Source organism: Heliangelus exortis, chromosome 26, assembly GCF_036169615.1.
Source record: "Heliangelus exortis chromosome 26, bHelExo1.hap1, whole genome shotgun sequence".
NCBI classification, from domain to species: Eukaryota; Metazoa; Chordata; class Aves; order Apodiformes; family Trochilidae; genus Heliangelus; species Heliangelus exortis.
The window spans coordinates 2,697,638-2,716,743 of NC_092447.1; the positions used below are offsets into that span (position 1 = coordinate 2,697,638).

At 46.4% G+C, this 19,106-nt stretch overlaps 1 long non-coding RNA gene across 1 annotated transcript; it reads right to left on the reverse strand.

The window, feature by feature from the left end:
- Positions 1-15,975: 15,975 nt before the first annotated feature.
- On the reverse strand, positions 15,976-16,902 carry LOC139807823 (uncharacterized). Its single transcript, XR_011730697.1, has 2 exons — positions 16,736-16,902; positions 15,976-16,382 (listed from the first exon to the last, which is right to left on the reverse strand). It is a non-coding gene; the product is annotated as an uncharacterized lncRNA (long non-coding RNA).
- Positions 16,903-19,106: the final 2,204 nt, after the last annotated feature.

Consider the following 19,106-nt stretch of genomic DNA (forward strand, 5'->3'; position numbering starts at 1 on the left):
TTTCAGGAGATTATATATGTAGAGAGAGATAAGTAATATAGTCCCTGAAGGTTTTGCTTTTACTTTAAAAAAAAAAAAATCCTTTGGACTTTGTTTTATATAAAAGTATTTTTGTTGTGCTAATTTATTGGGAAATCTGCTTGAGAACAGATTTCCAGAGTCATCAGACATTGTACACATTATTGTGTAGAACATGTGCCACTTTATCTTGCAAGGCAGTAGTATCTTGGCATCCCCATCATTGTTCTTGCCATGACAATAAAAATCCTTATTTTTACATTTTTTTTTTCCCCCTTATTAAAAGACTCTTTCAGCAAGCTCAGAGCCCAGGTGAAGGTGCTGAAGCACATACTTAATACATGAGTTCAGCTTCTGGCTTTGCAGTCCTGACCCCCAATTTCAGGTGTGCAGTTGCAAAACACCAAAACCCACGGAGTTCATGAGCTGCTCTCCCCACTGCCTGTCACGTGTGGCCAAATTAATCTGCAATTTACATCAGTACCATCACTGAGAACAATTTGCCACTACCTGAAGGTAAAGTGGGCACCTTAAAACCCAGTTCCCACCTGACCAGGACACCTCTCTGGAGCTTCTCTGAGATGCTCCTGTGTTGGTGGGACAGAAGGGGGAGCCTCCACTGTGCACAATGATGAAACAGCTTCACATACAGATTTGCCACACTCATACAGAGCAGTAATTGCTAAACATCTAAATTAATTTGCTTTACAGCAGGGATTTGATCCCCCTTCATTAGCACTTCCTAAAAGCAGCTGTAGTTGTACCCTCTGCCTTAGAAGTAACATATATATATTTAGGCATATATATTGCTTTCCCATCACCAGTCACCTCACGTTTCCAGCAGACATAATGCTGGCTAAGCAGTAAAAATGTCTGCTTGCCACTGTCTTGTGACAGCAAAATGTGAAGCTCACCAGGAATCCAACTACTTGCCAAGCCAAGAGCCACGACACGAGCGGATGTTCACGGGTCATACCTGTCCATGCTCTATATATGCAAACCTTCACAGCAGTGAAACACAGCACACTGTCTTGTCACACTGTTTTCTCCTTTGTTTAAATCAAAAGTATTTTTGCTGTGCAAATCCAGTTATAATAGCAGTCTTCCTACAGATGAGAGAGGCCAACTATGTTTTGATACACAACTGATGGGTTTAATTTCACATACAGAAAATGTATAAAATGCTGAAGTTCTGTATGGTTTGATACTTTATACAAATACTAACTCTATTTTCAATTACTGGTGTTGTCATTCCCAGAGACAGATTTTTTCCCCCCAACGCTGGGACCAAACTCTAGTCAGATTTTTACAAGTAGCAGCAAGCTTGCAGAGTTGTAATATTTTTACCATGTTAGTGGGTCAGGTGCTGTTCAGGGTTAAAAAATTTGAGTAAATCAATCCAGCCTGCTCAGTTTGCCTCGACACAGGGAGACCAGAATCTGACTCATCAAAGGCTAAACTGTTCTAAAGATGTAGATCACAAGATTCTATACAGGAAAGCCCAAAAGCAGAGATAAAGAGTGTGAGCCCCTCCCTTATTCAGCAAATATGTCTGGCACAGGTGACTGAAAACTACAGAATAGTATCCCAGAAGCTGGTGAGAATTACTGTTGGTTAAATTCTGTTTCTTTACTCCCTCCAGGGTAAATCCCACTCCAGTAAAGCAAGCAGAATTTATCCCAGCTCTATCTGCAAGACAGCTGCCAAGGGGCACCCTTGTAACCACTTTATATTCTGCAGAAATCCCTTGGTTTGATGCTTCCAAGCATCAGCTGGGGGACGGGTCACTTCTGGCCACTCTGAAAGGCTCCTTTGTACCCACGACCCAGTGATGCTCTTTAAGGAGCTCAGCCTATTGCTAGCAAAGCATTTTGCTGTACTCAAAAGCAGCACTCTTGGTTCCCTGTGCCTCAGTCATGCACCGTGGGCAGGATGGAGCCTTCTGCTTGGTCTGCAGAGCCACCCCTGGGCTCAACTTGCCTTGGGTGGATGGTACTGGGATACCTGACCCTCTGAGACTTCCACTTCCCTGCAAAAATCACCACTGTGCTCTCAGCAAAGCAACTTCACAGGGCTAATGTATTTTATATGTATACAAATATATATATTATATATATATATAGCTAGAGAAGTTGAAGCTGCAGGCTGGGAGTGAGCAGGGAGATGCAGGTCTGGGTAAATTGTATATTTTTATGAACTTTTGAAGCATGGAATCTTGTTCACAGAGACATATAGGGGGTGGGAGGGTTCTGGTGTAAATATGTTATGTGGATGCATATTTTGTTCTGGTTTTCTTTCAGTAGCCTTATGCAATGTGACAGGAATTGTTACTCTGATCTGGGTTTACCTCATAGCAGCCCCGGAAAATGTTTGGTTCCATAAGGAAAAAAAGGGTGTGGGAACTACCCTGGTTAGGAGGAGCTTCTTCCAGTTAATTTGTGTTTGCATCCATTTCAGATTTCACTGCAGATGCCTCCTAGATGTCTTAAGTCCATTTGAGCAAAAGACTGAGGTCAAACACTAAAATCTGGTGGGGTTTTGGACTAGGAGATTTGTTTCACTTTGGCTGAGGTTTTTTTTGTGGGGTTTTTTGGGGGTTTAGTTTTTACAAGAAAGAACTAGGAGGTGCCATTTTCCAGGCTTGAGGTCAGAACACCCGCTCAAGGTCCAAAAAAAGCAATCCTTTCAGCCTTCATAAATCACATCCCTCCTCCAGCTGTCTGCTGCCTCCTCCATGAAATGGCTGCTGTTTGCTGACTGTCCCAGCTCCCTGCACATGCCACCAGCTCCAAGGAGCCCAGCACCCTCTCTGGGCACCCACAAGAGCCAGGCAGGGCACAAGCTCACAGCTCAGTCCCTGGGAAACACAGATTGGGTGTCGAGTTGAGCAAAGGGGGAAAACTCTGCATGCAGATATTTCATCTGCAGCCTTAGCTGCCAGCTCGTGACCCTGCTAACCCTGCCATAACTTGTTCCATCTGCTCCCACCTTGGCACAGCATTTAGCTGCAGGTTTAGTATTGGGAAAAGACTATTTTCCATGGAGAGAGATCAAGCTACATGTAGGGGAGCCAGCCAGAAAGGAAGGAGCAAGCACAGGAATGGGAAGGAGCACATGCAGTGGCAGCACTGGCTGCCAGCATCAATCTTCTGACCTCCTGACCTCTGTGTTTGTGGGTGACCAGCGTTGTTTACTCATCCTGTTTCTGGAGTCACCCAAAACAGCCCCAAATTCTCATTTTTTCACCAGGAAAACCCCACCTGAGCCAGCGACTGTCACTGAGCAGCAAAACCATCCCTTGCAGGGCCAGTGTCAGCCTTAGGAACTGTGTATCCTTGAAATCTCTTTGTAGAGGAGCATTTAATAACAAACTTCACTTACTTGCTGGTGGGAACATAAAACTGTGCTCTGGCAAGACCAAAATAACTTTTCCTGAAACAAATTTCGAGTCTCCTTCAAATGGACTTCAGAAGGGAAATGGTGCAATTGAGGTAGTTACTCTCGGACCCAGAAAGCATCTTCATTACTGGAAACAGCTGTAACATTTACAATTAATCCTTCAAAACATGCAGCAGTCTACAAGCAGTCAGTCTGCACTGAGTTTTTGAGAGGTAGTGTCAACTTCTAATCTGGTTCCTTAAGTGAAGTTTAATCCTATACCCTTTGAATTGCTACTCTGTGTCTCTTGGGTTTTCCATCCACTGATTTCTGCTATATTAGTGCACAATTTTGAAGGAATTTTTGTCAGTTTTTTCCCACTTAATGGTAATAATAAAAATGGACTGGGTAAACAAAACTGCTTCTCATTTCCAAAATTATTATCCAGCCTCTGTGTGTCTAGTGCAATAAAAAGGAGACTTTTTTTCTGAAATGTATTTGATTTTTTTTTTTGTTTAACATTGGAAGGATGCATTGTATGACCTAACAGGATGATCAGAAGCAGAAAAACAGCTTTCTGCAGAAGGAGCAGCAGAGTCCTGTTAGGGATTCATAGTTCAGTCACGTATCTGGCTAGTTCTCCATCCCTTCCTTCAAGGTCAACACCAGTCAGCAAGCAACCCCCTCAGATACCAGACAGCATTTTGAGCTTTCCCCAGCTTCACCTCCCTGTTTGCAGAACAAGATCTCTGGTGCTAAGCCTGCCTTGCCCCTCACATCACACATTATCTCCTTGGGTTTGCCCTGCTTGGCTGTTGCTGTTCGAAACCCTGTGTCTGGGAGTACACCTGACACCCCAGCAGCTGAAGGAAAGCAAAATTACTGCTTGCAGAGAGAGGTAATGAGCAGGCAACAGTCTCTTCACACGTACCTCATTTTTTAGCCTACATAATTGGAAAGGCAACTTGTGAGCTTGGTGGAGGTAATTGAGGCATGCAGGCATCTTAAGTGTTGCACTTCATTAATGTTTAGCTTAAGGCAACATTAGCAAATAGCAATTCCTTCCTCTCTGTTGCCCCCTTCTTCATGAATGAAGCTGAATTTTCCCTATTGTTGCTGAAATAGATTGCTCCCCCCAGGAGGCAGGAGAAGTTACACCTCATTCCCATGCACCTACTCTCTCTGTGACTCTTAAGCTTTAGCTCTGCCACTGAGAAAATCTTGACAGAGTAAAAGCTGGACAGAAGAGAGATGTGTTTGTGCCTTCCTTCCTAATAAAACTTGTAGATTTTTATAGATAAGGAAGAATTTTCCCTCTAATCCCTTATTGCCTTCACCAGAACTGTGTTTTTCAAGTTACCTTATGATGAACTGAAGAAATATTATTCCTAGCAACCCAAACCTTTCCCTGGGCTTCCCATGGGCTTTTTTATATCCAAACTCCACTGGTCCTCATCTTCAGACCCTGTACCTGTAGAGCAGCCACAAAGCCATAGGTACAGACTAAACCCACCTGCCCTGGAAGCCTGCATTGGAATTTTTTCCCAGCTCTTTTGTTTGCATCTTCTCCTTTTCATTGCTTTCATGACCTCTCCTATTGTCCTGCCTCTAAACACAACAAGCTCTTGAAAGATAAGAGTTTCTCATCAAGTATCTACAGTCTCCAGGTGAGTAGGTATACCCTGCTCCCAAACACTTAAATAATGATATTAGGCAATGACTCCTAATGAATAATGGCATCTTAAATACTGCTGAGCATGCTGGCACTTCCTAAATAAATCTCCAAGCTTCACTCATGACATGACTTCATTTTCTCTTGGAGACTCCAGTTGTCTCTTGTTTTACATCTGAACCACTGTGTGCCACAGGAAGCATCCAGCTCGAGGCAGTGATTTGGAAAGGAAAACCAGGAAGACAGTCAGTGAATGGGTCTGTGAGCTGAGCAGAAGCTAACTAAATACATCCTGAGGCTTGCTACAGCCTGACACTGGCTGTAAAGGAGGGGAATGTGTCTTAGAAACAGGGGATCTGAAGCAGAGGTGGACAAAATGTGATGCTCACATCCCCAAGCCTCACATCTCCGGGGGGGTCTCAGACAAACAAGAAAACTTATTTCCCCTGGACCTTTCTGTAGCCAGCAAAGGGAAGCAAGGAATTCAGAACCTGAATGAGCCACTAAAATGTTTTTCTACACCTTTCATTCACCTTCCACTGCAAGAATGGCTGCTTGAACGCTTTGTATTTCCCCAGCTCTGAGAGTTCAAAGGATGATGGCAAGAAAATAGAGAAGAGCACAGAGGTTCCTCCCACCCCAGGCTCTACACAGCTTCAGGCAGAACAGATTCTTGCCCAAGCTGAGAGGGGCACCCCAGGCCTCTTCTCCAGCCAAGGATGAAACACAGCAGTTCAGAGAGTGCTTCTCAAAATAACCAAATATATGTTGCCATAAAGGGAATTTGAGGTGACTATTTCACACTCAAGCTTGTGACTGCAAGACAAAACAACCTGTCTGAAACAAATGGCAAACTCCAGGACTCAGGTACCCAGCCCAGAGTCTGGCTGCCTCCAACCCCTTTCTGCTCCTGCAGCACATGCACTGCCTCCAGAGCTGGAGAGGAGAAACCACACCAAAAATCTCCATCTTTTTAGAACCCCATCCCCGAGCAGCTTCCAGAGGCTCTGCTGAGGCTGCCAGCAGAGAGCAGCATGGCAGATCCTCTCCTAACCCCCTCCATGCTCCCCTTCTTGAAGGCTGCTGTCCCCTGCCATCAGGGGCAGGCTGGCTTTTGGAAATTGCTCACTTTTCCTTTCCCCTTTTGGGGTTTTCTCAAGATCACTCAGAAAGCCAGAAGCCCAGAGGCTGATTGCCAGTTGTGTGTGGAGTAACTAAACCAGCTCTGGTTTGAACCCAGTCCCACTTTGCAGTACCTGTGGGTAACTCCTTGCTGACACATCCCCAGGAAATCCCCACGAGGCAGCACCCTCGGATCAGCACCATTTCAAACGTCCTTTCCCTCCTAAACTTATTCAACCAAGAGCCACAAGGCTGGTGAGTTATTTGTTTCGAGCCCAGATCTCCAGGGAGAGCAGACACAAAGAATAGAAAGCAGCCTGGAGAGAGGGAAAAAGGGAAAATTGAGGCAGGGATTCGAATGCATCGCCCTTGGAGACCATGCCAATGACCTGCTAGAGTCCAGCCATCATAAATAAATAGACTCCGTTTATTGTCTAGCCAGGCTGGCGAGCACGGGAATGTTTGAGGCTCTTCCAGCGGGTGGGGCTACCGAGCAGCATCGCTGCTCAGTGCTGCGCTTTCCGAGACAAAACAGATGTCGCTCACCCCGCGCCGGTTTTGTCGGCTGATTTGCGATGAGGGCTGGAGTGAACGGCCTCTGCCAAACCGCAGCCAAAGGAAAAAATAAAATAAAAATTACTTCTTCCCGTGGTGGTGAATCCTAAGCGAGCGGCATCGACGCGAACCGAGCTGCGGCAATGGAAGCGGCCGCGTTCTGCTGCTCCCTTTGTGGCGGACGCACCGGCGCCCAGGGAAAAGCCCCAGCCAGGCTCATGAGAGGGGTATGGGGTGCTGTGAACCCGCTCCGTCCCTACCAGAACCCACCATTCACTCTTTGACCTGATTTCTGGCCAATTCAGCCCAAAAAGCCAGCCCTCCCTCGCTGGCCCCGCTGCCCCCCGCACGCAGTAGATGGCAGCAGCAGCTTTAGTCACCGGCCACCAAACTCACAGGATTCCTCCCCCCCCCCTCCCTTTTTATTTATTTATTTTTTATTCTTTTTTTTTTTTTTTTTTTTTTTTACTTTTTACTTTTGGTGGCCTCAAAAATTATTAGTTCCAGATGAGCTCCTGCCATTGTAATAGTCCATTTAACCCGATCCACTCTGAGCAGAGTCAGTGCAAGTTCAAATGCAGCTTTTTTTTTTTTTTTCACATGTAAACTATACATCAGAGACATATTTCTGCACGGCTTTGGGCATTCCTTGTGCAGCCCAAAAAGGGGAAATGCAGAAGGTTAAACCTCACACACACACAGCCCCAGCCATGGGCAACAATGGCACTTTGTCAAGGCAGAGAGGGGCTGAACTTCTGAATTGAACCAGGAACCTCAGGACTGCTTCTCCCTTTGAAGATTAGTGCTAATAAGCCAAACCAGTGGGTATTTTGTTTTATAAGGAAAGAGCATTTCAAGTCACGTAGCCTGCTATTGTTGGACACAAAACATGTACTGTCTCTGCCTGCAGTGACTCCAGTAACTGCTCCATGCTTGTCTTTTGCTGAGATTACCTTTATTTTTATACTATATTAAATTTACCTCCCACCATCTTTCAGGCCCATTAAAACCCGTGACGTTTCCCACAGCTAATTCCATGCACACATGTAGTTAGAAAAAAACCATTTGTGCTCTTTTACACCATCATATTCAAATTTTATGACTTATGTGGATTATGTATTCAGAAAGGACAATCAGAACTACCAGATTTCCCTCCTACTGGAATAATAAGCACATCCTATATAAACGAGTTACATATAAGAGGTGCATTAAATGATTTGTTTCTGGTAAATGAAGACAGCTATAAGCACAACACACGGAAAATTTCATGTTGTTTGCTTTTGTAATTCACTGTACACCCAGCCTTCAGTCTGAGGATCTCTGAGCACTCTGCACAGTTTAATTAAGCCCCACAACTGCCATGTTGGTGAAGTATATTAAGTGTTGTTATGTTGATTCTTTACAGATGGGTAGACTCAGGGACTGAGCTGTGTGTGTCAAACTCCCCTCTCCCCACTCAGGATTGGGCTTTAAAGCTCTTCCATGTGGCCTTTCCAGTGACAGCCAGGGAAAATATGTGAGCTGAGAAACCATAGAATCATAGAATCCTAGAACTGGCTGGGTTGGAAGGGAGCTCAGAGCTCATCAAGTCCAACCCTTGCTCCACTCCCCCCGTGGTTCCCAGCCCATGGCACTGAGTGCCACATCCAGGCTCTTTTGAAATATCTCCAGGGATGGAGAATCCACCCCTTCCCTGGGCAGCCCATTCCAGTGTCTGATCACCCTCTCCAGAAAGAAATTCTTTCTAATGTCCAACCTAAACCTCCCCTGGCACGACCTGAGACCTCTTGTGCCCTCTTGTCTTGCTGAGGGTTGCCTGGGAAAAGAGCCCAACCCCCCCCCCCGGCTCCAACCTCCTTTCAGGGAGTTGTAGAGAGTGATGAGGTCTCCCCTGAGCCTCCTCTTCTCCAGCCTCAACACCCCCAGCTCCCTCAGCCTCTCCTCATAGGATCTGTGCTCCAACCAAACAAGAAAACCCTGCCTCTATCAAAGGCTGAGCCTTCCAATGGCAGGTTGGACCTCCAAAACATCCAAACATCTTCCTATTCCATAATGCTGCTGGAAACTGGTGCTTGTGCCAAGCTCCCAACTGGGATAACTTCAAGAACCCTTTAACCAGCCTAGATATAAGGGGTTAAACCCTAAACTCCTCCATGGACGTGACCTCAGTGTCAGGTCAGGAGCCGCACCCTGTCCCAAACTTAAACCTGCGGGGCCCCAGATCTGGGAAGAACATCCTAACATCTTGGCTTCCAAAGCCCCATTTTTCCACGGTATTCTCTCCTGTGGGATCTGTATGGAAACCACTTGCACTGCAAAAGCCACAGGACAAATGAATGGGAATTCACCCTGCCAGTGATATCCATCATCAGACACGACTCTTTACAGGGGAGGGGCCCGCTCAGCCCTAACCAGCTGCATATGTACAGAGTCTGCCTCATCCAGCTCCTCGGCCCAGGGATTAAACAGTTGCTAAACCTTGGGAGCAAATCACACTCCCAGGGAGCAGCCCCGGGGCTACTGAGCACAGAAGCAGCCGAGCCACCCCATGTTCCTGGCTCTTGGCCTCACACCTAAGCCACTCAAGGCCATGACATCCTCAACATCCTTGGGAATGGGTGAGCAACCAGCTTTGGCCAGGGTCTGAATAGGTACTGAAGTAAATTCAGCTTTTCCCAACACTGTTTTAGCTTTGGCTGCCTGTGTAGCAGATCTCCATCTCTCCCTTTTCCTTGTTCCTTCCCCCTCTCCTCTGCCAGCTCCTTTGTTCTCCTGTTTACAGCAGCATCGATTTGCTGTCAGAAAGCAACCTGGCCTTGGAGTTTCTGTGCACACAGTTGAAATCCAACCGACTGGAACCTGTCCCTCTCACATCCCCACCTCCTCTCCATGGGATGATTTGTCCTCAGTCACTGCAGATCCCAAAGCAGCTGCTTCCAGACAAGGAAAAGGGAATCCAGGCATGACCCTGCATTCCAGTGTTGCCATTGAAACTTTCTGGGAGGACTTTAGGACCAGGGAAGGGTGCTAGGTTAGCAGCTCCAGGACTGCAATCCTCCATGGTTTGCAGAATGGATAAAATAAATGCAAGGACGGGGCAAAGCTCCCCTTCTGAACCAAGCCCCCTCCTGCTCTACCAGCTTCTGAGTCTCCTTGGTGTCTGTTCAGTGGAAGGGGATGATCTCAACAGACTTGCTAATGCTTTAAATGGGATCCTGGGCTCTATTTCCCCTCCCATCTTCACCAAATGGGTGAAAAGATGCCCATGGTCCCCATGCTGGGTGCTGTGGCAGTTTCAGCTACCTGCTAACAAATCCCTGCCTCACTCAGCTTCCAGCAAGCATTGCATCCAGCCCATATGTCCCAGGCTGAGAGTCCCAGGGTTCTGCTCAGCTCTGTCACCAGCACACACCTTCCCTGCAGCAAAAACTCCCCTGGCAGCTCCCCCACCTTGTGGTAACCCAAGTCCCCTTTAACGGCTTCTCAGAGGGCTGAAGCCCCCATTTTTACTTGGTTCCAGTTTCCCTCTCTTTTCCCAGCTCCATTGCTTTCTTCTGCTTTTGTTCAGCTCTCCTGTGACAGGAGGGATTTGAAGGGGTGACAGGCCTGTAAATATATCAGATTGTCTACTGAAAAAAAAAAAAAAAGGTAGAGCAGAAAGAGTGATGGATATACTCTATATACTCTTCCCCCTCCCCACACTTGGGGCAGATGAAGGAAGATGGCAGATAATTGCTCTTTATTGTGCCCTGGGTTCACCTTAAGATGAAGGAAGTGATAAGATTTCAATTAATGTCATTTAAGATTCCCTGCAAGCTGTCCTGCTCCTTTCTTGGCTTCTTTCCTTCTCTGAAACCGTGGCCCTCAATGCTGCTTTTGTAACCCCATGGGAATGCCCTAAATGGGCCACATCCTCACCTGGTGAGCACTGCCACAGCACCAGCAGCATCAGTGGAGCAATGTTAATTTAGACCAGATGACAATCCCCCTCCAACCCCTCTCCCAATTTATGATAGGGCAGGATAGATAACATACTTCTTTATCCAAAGCAGGGATCATTTTCCAGCTTGCCCAAGAATGAACTGAGAAGCTTTTCTAATCAGCTTAAACCCATCAAGATATCCAGGCACAGAAACCACGGGATCCAGGTTTCTGTGTAAGACACCTTACACTGAGCTTTCTTATTTTTCCTGAGTAATTGCATCAAATTCCTTGGGACTGTTTCTTGAAAAGAGAGAATACCACGAGCTGCAGACCAGGGAGCTGCTGCCTCTTCACTGAAAAATATACACACACCTGGGTAGAGGGAAATGTTCACCAGAGCCTCTTTTTTAAAGCCAAAAAAAAAAAAAAAACCAAAACAAAAACTACACAAAAGAAATGGTCAAACGAAGCTGCTTGTGAGATTCTGCATACTGGAAACATTTCAATGCTGATCTCCTTATATCCGAAACCAGAAGAAGGTATCAAATCACCAAGGTATTCCCAAACCAGCCCCAACATCTTGAAAATGTTCAGTGATGACTTCAGATTTCAAAATGTCTCCTTACAAATATCTCCTGGTATGCAGTCACAACATCTTTCCCTCTGACTGCTGTTTAGGAAAAAGCAGGAGTTTCACATCAAATTGGCTCCTGGCTTTCCCAAGCTTACTAATTCAGATCCATTTTATACGTATACATGTATTAATTTTTACCAACAGTAGTGAAAAACCACTGACAAAAATCCACAAAGCAATGCAAATAGCTGGAATTCTTTCCCTCCCCCTGCAGATACACTGATGTTTATTGTCCCCAGGAGCATCCATTTTTGCTCCTCTTCTATATATCCAGCCATGACGTTTCCATATGTTCTTTAGCTTAGCTCCCTGGTAACTCAGCACCCTTCAGGGGAGGGAGAGGAGGGATGGGGTTCAGCCAGCAACCCCGGGATGGAAAACATCAGCCAAGGTTTTGTGCCTCCTCCTGCACCTCCAGCCCAGGTCATGGCAGATTTTGGGGCCAGGACTTGACAGAGATGCCACAGGAATCGTTTTCCTCCTGCTTGTGCCTCTCCACTCCCCCAGCCAGGCTCTGCCTGCCCCCCAAACCTCCTGCCTGCCACAGGCAGCTCCTTTTTACAATAGCCATTACCAAGGTGTGAAATCCGGGGGGGGGGGGGAGGAGGTTGGGAGGGGGGTATGCATCTGTGAATATGATTACAGGCTTAAAATGTGTGAAGTCTTTTCAGATTTAATGAACCAGAATGTGGCTTTCATTTTGGCTGTGCATATTTTGAACCCTAATATATGTTTATTTAGTCCAAGTAATTGCTTTTTTTTTTTTTTTTTTTTTTTTTTTTTTCTCTTTAAAAGATACCTGCTCAGCTCTCCCAACTATTTGCAGGGTGTTTATTGTGTCTAACAAAGACTGCTCCTCTGCAATACACGGCCTGAGATCTCATCCTTCCTGGCTACTGTGCTGCAGGATGGTAGGTGGAGGGGATGGGCTGATTTAAGAAGAAAACACTGGCTTCAACAGATTAAAAAGCCATTTTTCTCCTCCTGGGTCAATCCTGAGGTGTTACATTTGCCTGATCTGCTTTTTAGCAGATACTGTTGAGATGGAAAAGTCAGAGGGGGGGGGATTGGGGTGGAGTTCTGCAGGACCATGAGATCACTGAGCTGCAGTGATTGCATGAAAGCTGCATCCCTGACCTCCCTGGTGAAATGCAGGCTGCTCTGTGGTGCTCCCACTTGTTCTCTATGATTCAAGTCCTCCAGCTAAAAATAGGAATATAATATGACAAAACAAAGCTGGAGGAAGCCCTTAAATAGCAGCAACAGGTATCCCAGCACACCACAACCACCCAAGCCTCCAGGTGGCACAGACTGGCAACTGGAAGACAGAAAAGCAGGGACAGTCCTAAGGGCAAAGCTGCTCAGTGGCTCAGCTTGTGAGCAAAGACCAAGGGCAATGCCAGCCAGAGCCTAGGCAGGAGATGGCAACATTCAGCTGATCCCCCTTCTGTGCAGAAGATGATTACTTAGGTGATACAAAACACACAGAACACATATATGGTAGATATATAACATACAGCCTTCCATCTTGAGATCTGCTTTTTCTTTTAAATTCTTTTCTTTTCTTTTAATCTGCTTTTTCTTTGTCCTAGTAGGTGATGAGCTGCTGAATTTATTGTGGGGTGGTTTTTTATTTTTGGTTTTTTTTTTTTCCTAAATCTTTTCCACCATGCTCTGGCCATGATGCAGTAGACAAAATACTGTGGATTAATCGATGCTGCTCAAGAGATCATCACTGATCACAGGTAGCATGGATCCTGGATCCAGGAGCCCCCCCAGCCACAGGGAAGCTGTTGAGTAAGAAGGGATTTGCAAGGGCACACGCTTCAGCTGCTCCCTGTGGACCAGTGGCTCAGATCTGGAACTCACATCAGGCAGTTGCTGATTGCATTTTCCTGCCCTCGAAACTCTTCACCCAAAGGTCAAACAGGAATTTTTTTTTTTTTTTTTTTTTTCCTACTATGAAAAGTTTTTCAGGACAGGAAAGCCATTTCCTGTCCAGACCAGACACTGGCTTCCTGCAAGCTCTCCAGCAGATCGTGTAATCCTACGCCCCTATTTGTAAAATGAAGATGATCAACTGCCTTTGTCTTCTCTACTTAAAAGTACAAGCTGTAGCCCTTAATACACACACGTGACCAGGCATAACTCTGCCCTGATCTCATCCAGCACTGCAGTAATACTCATAAATAATGACAGAGTTACAAAAGTAGGATTTACAGTAATGCATCGGAGCGGGGAATGACAAAATTGCCTGGGTTTACTCTTGATTTACATGAGAATAAACAAGGCCAGACTTTTGGCCTGATTCTGAGCAGGGGTCTGGTTTGTGTGCCTGAGTTCCCCCTTCTCAGCCCCTCAGCCTCCTACCATGGAAATCCACTTATTTAAGCATGGTGGAATTGGGAACAAAAGTTTCCCCGAGCCTTGCAGCATCCGTGGGTGAGGGATGGGGACGTGATGAGGTGGCACAGTTCTGTGACAGAGGGCACAGGAAAGCCAGGCAGAGCCAGTCTGAGGCCACCCATGGACATCCATGTGTGCTCCAACAGGGATGGGATGGGATGGGATGGGATGGGATGGGATGGGATGCCTCCCACTCTGGAGCAGTGCTGGGGAGAGAAGAAAGTCATGGGACTTACTCTCTCTTTTCATCCTATAGCCCCAAGGCACCCAAAGCCTTGTAACCCCAGCCAGTGCTGACCCACATGGTACCCTCTGCCATTTCAGTGGGTGGGAGCAGAGCAGGGATCCCCCAGGAGCCACTGAGTCACCTCTCTGACCTTGCAGCCCACAGGGATTCCCAAAACCAACCTCCAGCTTTCAGCCCTGAACAACATCGCAGCCCCTACCCCATAGATGGGTGCCACTTGTGATTTTGCCAACAGGATGGGTGACCTCCCCATGGGATGCCTTGGGGCATGGGCACCTCTGCAAAAACACCCTGGAGGTGGCCATGGAAGGGGACCTGGAAGTCCTGGGAAGTGATAGGCGTGTCCTGGAAGTGTGTCCAGGGATCTCGGCAGAGAGGGGACAGGCTGGGACCACTCCCCCAGTAATGGGCAGGAAGAGAAAAAAAAGAACAAGGCACCAGCCCCAGGGAGGTTGGAGAGGGAGCTGTCTGAGATGGATTGTGAGCAGTAGCAAGGGACTGACCCAGGAGGTGCCTCTCTCCTGGGAAAAGGGATGGCTGCAGAAAACCCAGGTGGCTACGCAAGCAAAGAGTTAAGGATGACAGGCAGGCAAATCTGCTTACTTGGCTGTTCCTCTGTCAGGCAGGCACTACCAACAGTGTAAATAGGAACAGCTTTTAGAGGCAGGTCTGAAATAATAGAATCATACTCAATTACACTTCATAAAGTGATACTTTCTACTCAAAGACCTTTGCAGAGAGCAAGCTCCCACTGGCTTTTTGCTCTTGCTGCTGCAGCGTTTATACCAGAACGGTGCAGGGTAAGGATCCAACCTTTCCCACCAGCTGCTTTCCCCTCTCTCCTTCCTCCTACATGCAGTTCCTGCAGCAGACTGGTCCCTTTTTCTCTTCACCTGATGGATTTAAATGACAATAATCACAAAAATCAGAAGAAATCAATGCTACCTATTCTATTTCTGCAGGCTAAAGGTAATAAAAATGTTGTATAATCTTCCGTGTCGTGCAAGGGAAAAATGTCCCCTCTTTCTGTGCTAGCTGCTCTGAGCTGCCAACTCAGACAGAAGGCAGCATGGTTGCTAATTGCCTCAGACCCAAGGCTGGTCCATTAGGGCAGCATCACCAGCCTACACGGGGGAAGATTTTTGGTTTAATTGTACCCGCACAGTACTTTACGCCACAATTTGCTCTGACACCGCAAACACATTAATTGTCCCAGCCAGCAGCTTCTCTGCTTCTCATTTCTATGCTGACTGCTCCCCCCTGATTGGCTGCCTGGGAAATCCCCGCCAGCCAATCGGCAGCCAATTTTCCACTCATGTCCTAGCAACAAGGCCTGTTCCAATCTCGCTCCAGCAAACTGACACCTGAAAAATGACATCATGAAGAAGCGGGTGGCAGCGGGGCCAGGGCTCTTTTTTTTTTTTTTTTTTTCAGCTGTCTGCTGCAGAGTTCATTTAAGGTGTTTCAGTCTCCATTCTTAAAGCCACACCATGCAAGCTGCTGGCTGCCTTTTCCCCCCTCTTCCCAGCCCCAGATGTAGGTTAATAGTTTGCAGAAAACACCTCTAAACGCTCTCCCTGGAGCATCCCCCCCAAGCCAGGCTCGGTGCCACCGAATCTCCTGTCCTGCTGCAACCAAGATGCAAACCCAACCTCAACCAGCCAAAATCTCTCTCCACATCCCCCCCTTAAGCAAGCACTCAAGGACTGCTTCTCACTTGGCTCTCCAGGTAAAATAAACCAGTGGGAATACCCAAGGCAGCAGCAGCAAAGCAAGAGAAAAAAAAAACCAAACAAACCAAAACCCTCCAGGTATTTTCACTCTCGGTTTTACCCCGGGTCTGATCAAGTGCATCCAATCCCCCCTGCACCCGGGGAAGGCAGGAGATTCATTTTGGAGATGCAAAGAGCCCAGTGAGGTTGCAGCATGTGAAAGGAAGGTTTAAATCTGTCCCTAAAAGGTTTCAGAGCAGGCTGCACGCTGCTTTTCCGACGCAAAGATCAAAACCTTTTGCTTGCCTTCCTTGCTATCATTTTTAATTAATGAAGGCAGAAATGCCTGTGGATACAAAGCCAGAGAGAACGCCTTCCCCAGCCTCCTACTGTATTTCCTTTAGGGGAAAAAATGGCAGGGAAAAAAAAAAAAAAAAATCACCATCAGCAAAACTGCAATCATCCAACAGATCCAGGTGATTAACCACAACATTTTGTAATTTTTCAAGGCACTGTGGACTGCGGGGATGAGGGGGTTACATCTCAGGCTTGGTCTACAATTTATGTAAAACATTTTCTTGCGCCGGAAAATATACAGCAGAGAAAATCCAATTCCAGATGATTCGAAAGGCACAAAGACAATGGAAGAAAAGGACCAAGTTCAGCTCATTTAAATGTTGTTAATTGTTCATTCCCATAGTGAGACGGCTTCTTCTGCAAATGAGAGAACAAATCCTGTAACATTTTTTTTTATTAGCACCATGCCAGGACTGAAGTGAACCCAAATAATCTTAATCACTGAATAGTACTTGCTGTTTTATGGCTTTTTAAAGAAAGCAGAAGAAGAAAAAGAAGAAAAGCCACAGATAATGCCCTACTGTCACAAAGAGCTGGAGCCGAGGTTGGAAGTCACTGCAATCTCCGCCCAGACCTCTTGGAGGTCTCGAGCACTGCTAGAAAACAGGAATTGGGGAAAAAAAAGGAAAAAAAGAAAAAAAAAGAAAAAGAAAAAAAAAAAAGAAAAAAACCCCCAGCACATGGGGAACAAAGTTTCATTTATTGCTCACCGGTGAGGGCTGCAGGGGGGGTGGCTCTGTACCTCGGGCTCCATCCAGATTCTCCTTCTATTCTAGGTGTCCACCACTTGGTTTATTTATTTTCCTGGGCGTTTACACAAACAGTGCCTCCTGATGCAGCAAACAGTTACATTGCAGCTCCATTTTCAGCTCTTGAGAGCAATCAGGGGTGGCAGGGGAGGTCTGGCAAGCTGCCCCTGCTCTGGAGCAATTCCTGTCCTGGCTTTTTAAGGCGAGAGGAGGAAGAAGAAGGGGCAGGAGAAGCAGGAATATTGCACTTATAAATAGGAACATTTAGCAGAGCCAGGAATCCACCTAAACCCAGCTCACCCCAGGAGGTGGTGGGGGATGATGCCAGCCTGTGAGTCCTTCCCCAGCATCAGGTCCCTCTTCCCCTGCCTGCCTTGGTCCTGGGCTTCAAACGAGGTGGTTGTGGGAATAAGGACTTAATTCCCAGCTCAACAAGGGTGCCCCTATGACTGTCCCATCTCTGGGCTTGAGATCCCTGCAAAACGTGATAATTTCCCCTTCCCTCCTGGCTGCCCATGCCTTTTCTGTCTCTTCTGCAGAGCCCAGAGCCTGGGTCAGGCAGCACTGCCTTCCCCATCACAGCCAACAAATAAATACAGGCTGGGTAAAGCAAATTTTCCAAGGAAAACAAAAACCCTCTGACACAGTTGGGAAACACAGAGAAAAATCAACTCAGGTTTACTCTTCCTTGCCCTCACACCTCCTACCTGGGTTCCAGGAGGATTTCCTGGGTCCCAGCCCTGCCTTCTGGGCCAGCTGAGGATGTGACCCTACTGGGACACTTCTGTGGGGTGAGACTGTCCCTGCCCTGGCACACCAGCTACTGAAGAGACCCAGAAAATCCCAATATTTTCTTTTATCCTCTCTTCCTGGAACACATTGCTGTTTGGGGCAGCCTGAGGTCTTCCCTACCATAATCTTTGCTGGACTAACAACAACCTGGCTGGGCTCATGCAGTGGATGTGCAAAGAAAAGAGCATCCATTTCCCTGGCAGGAATGATGCTGGGAGCAGGGAACACAATCACAGCCATATTTTCCCCTCAATGCTTCTAGAAGTATCCCTGTGTATTCAGGCTAGAGCTGAGGTCAAGGCTCTCCTCTAAAAACCTGGCCATCTCATTTAATTTTCCATCCTTCAGTTTCCACCACTCCCCTGTAAAATGGAAATATATTCAATAGTTGCAAATCACGGAGCTCCCGCAGGAATTACTGTCATTAATAGCTCCATACATCATGGGCAAAACAGTTGTTTTTGTCATTAGAAGAGACAGTCTCCACAGCCCCAAATGCAACATCTCTGTTGTGTGCCTGACAGTGTTTTTTGCCCTGATCCAAAGCACTCGGAGGCAAACAGGAGTCTTTCAGTTCCTTTCAATGGACTTTGGAACAGGCCCCTCATGCAATATGCATTTAGTCATATAGTGCTCACAGAAAAGAATCTTGAATGAGACAAAATATCTAATCAACTGCATTTACCCCATGCTTCAGGCACCCACCTGCACCAGGATTAGATTTGATAGCATGCAAACTGTACTGGAGTTCTCTCTATAGCATCAATCATGGTATTATGCCACCCTGTTTTGCATTGGTTAGAGAAGCAATTTATAATTTGAGATGACTTCAAGTTAGGAAGCAACTGATTACAGAACAAGAACTTTGGAACTCCACAGAATTACAAACCCACGACTTGAATGAATCATGGGCAAATTTAAATTGTGCCTCATTAAAGTGGCTGCCACACCCCACCCTGGAGGTAGTAAAATGTGCTAATGAGAGTTGTGGTGGATCCTGAAATCTTTATGAATGAAAATGTTATCTTAAGGAGGCATGCAGTCCCATCATTAGGAAGTGGAAAGGTGCTATTTAAAAATCTCAAAATGCTTCAGTCATACGGGGAGACTTTTTTTTTATCATTATTATTCTTAAGGTGAAACAGATCAGACAAGAAAACAGCATTGGAAATATTTGGGAGAGGTGCTCGTAGAAGTTACGTTTCCTTCACTATAAAACCAGCACAATTTGGTCAAATTTTTGCATGGTGGGTGTCAAGCTAAAATGGTTGTCATGCTCCTATTTCTATTCAACATTTTCCATAATGACCTTGACAGAGAGTATGTTTAGTAGATTTGTGGACAACAGAGAGCTGGGAGAGACCACCAGTATTTTAAGGGCAGAATCAACCTTTAAAATGTTCTGGATAAATTGAGAAATCATCTGAAATAACTGGCTGGAATCCAATAGGGATAGAAGTACAAGATATTGGACAGAGGCAAAAATATTTAAAATAAACCCCAGGCTGAGCAGGAGCTCTGCAGAGAAGGACTGGGCAGG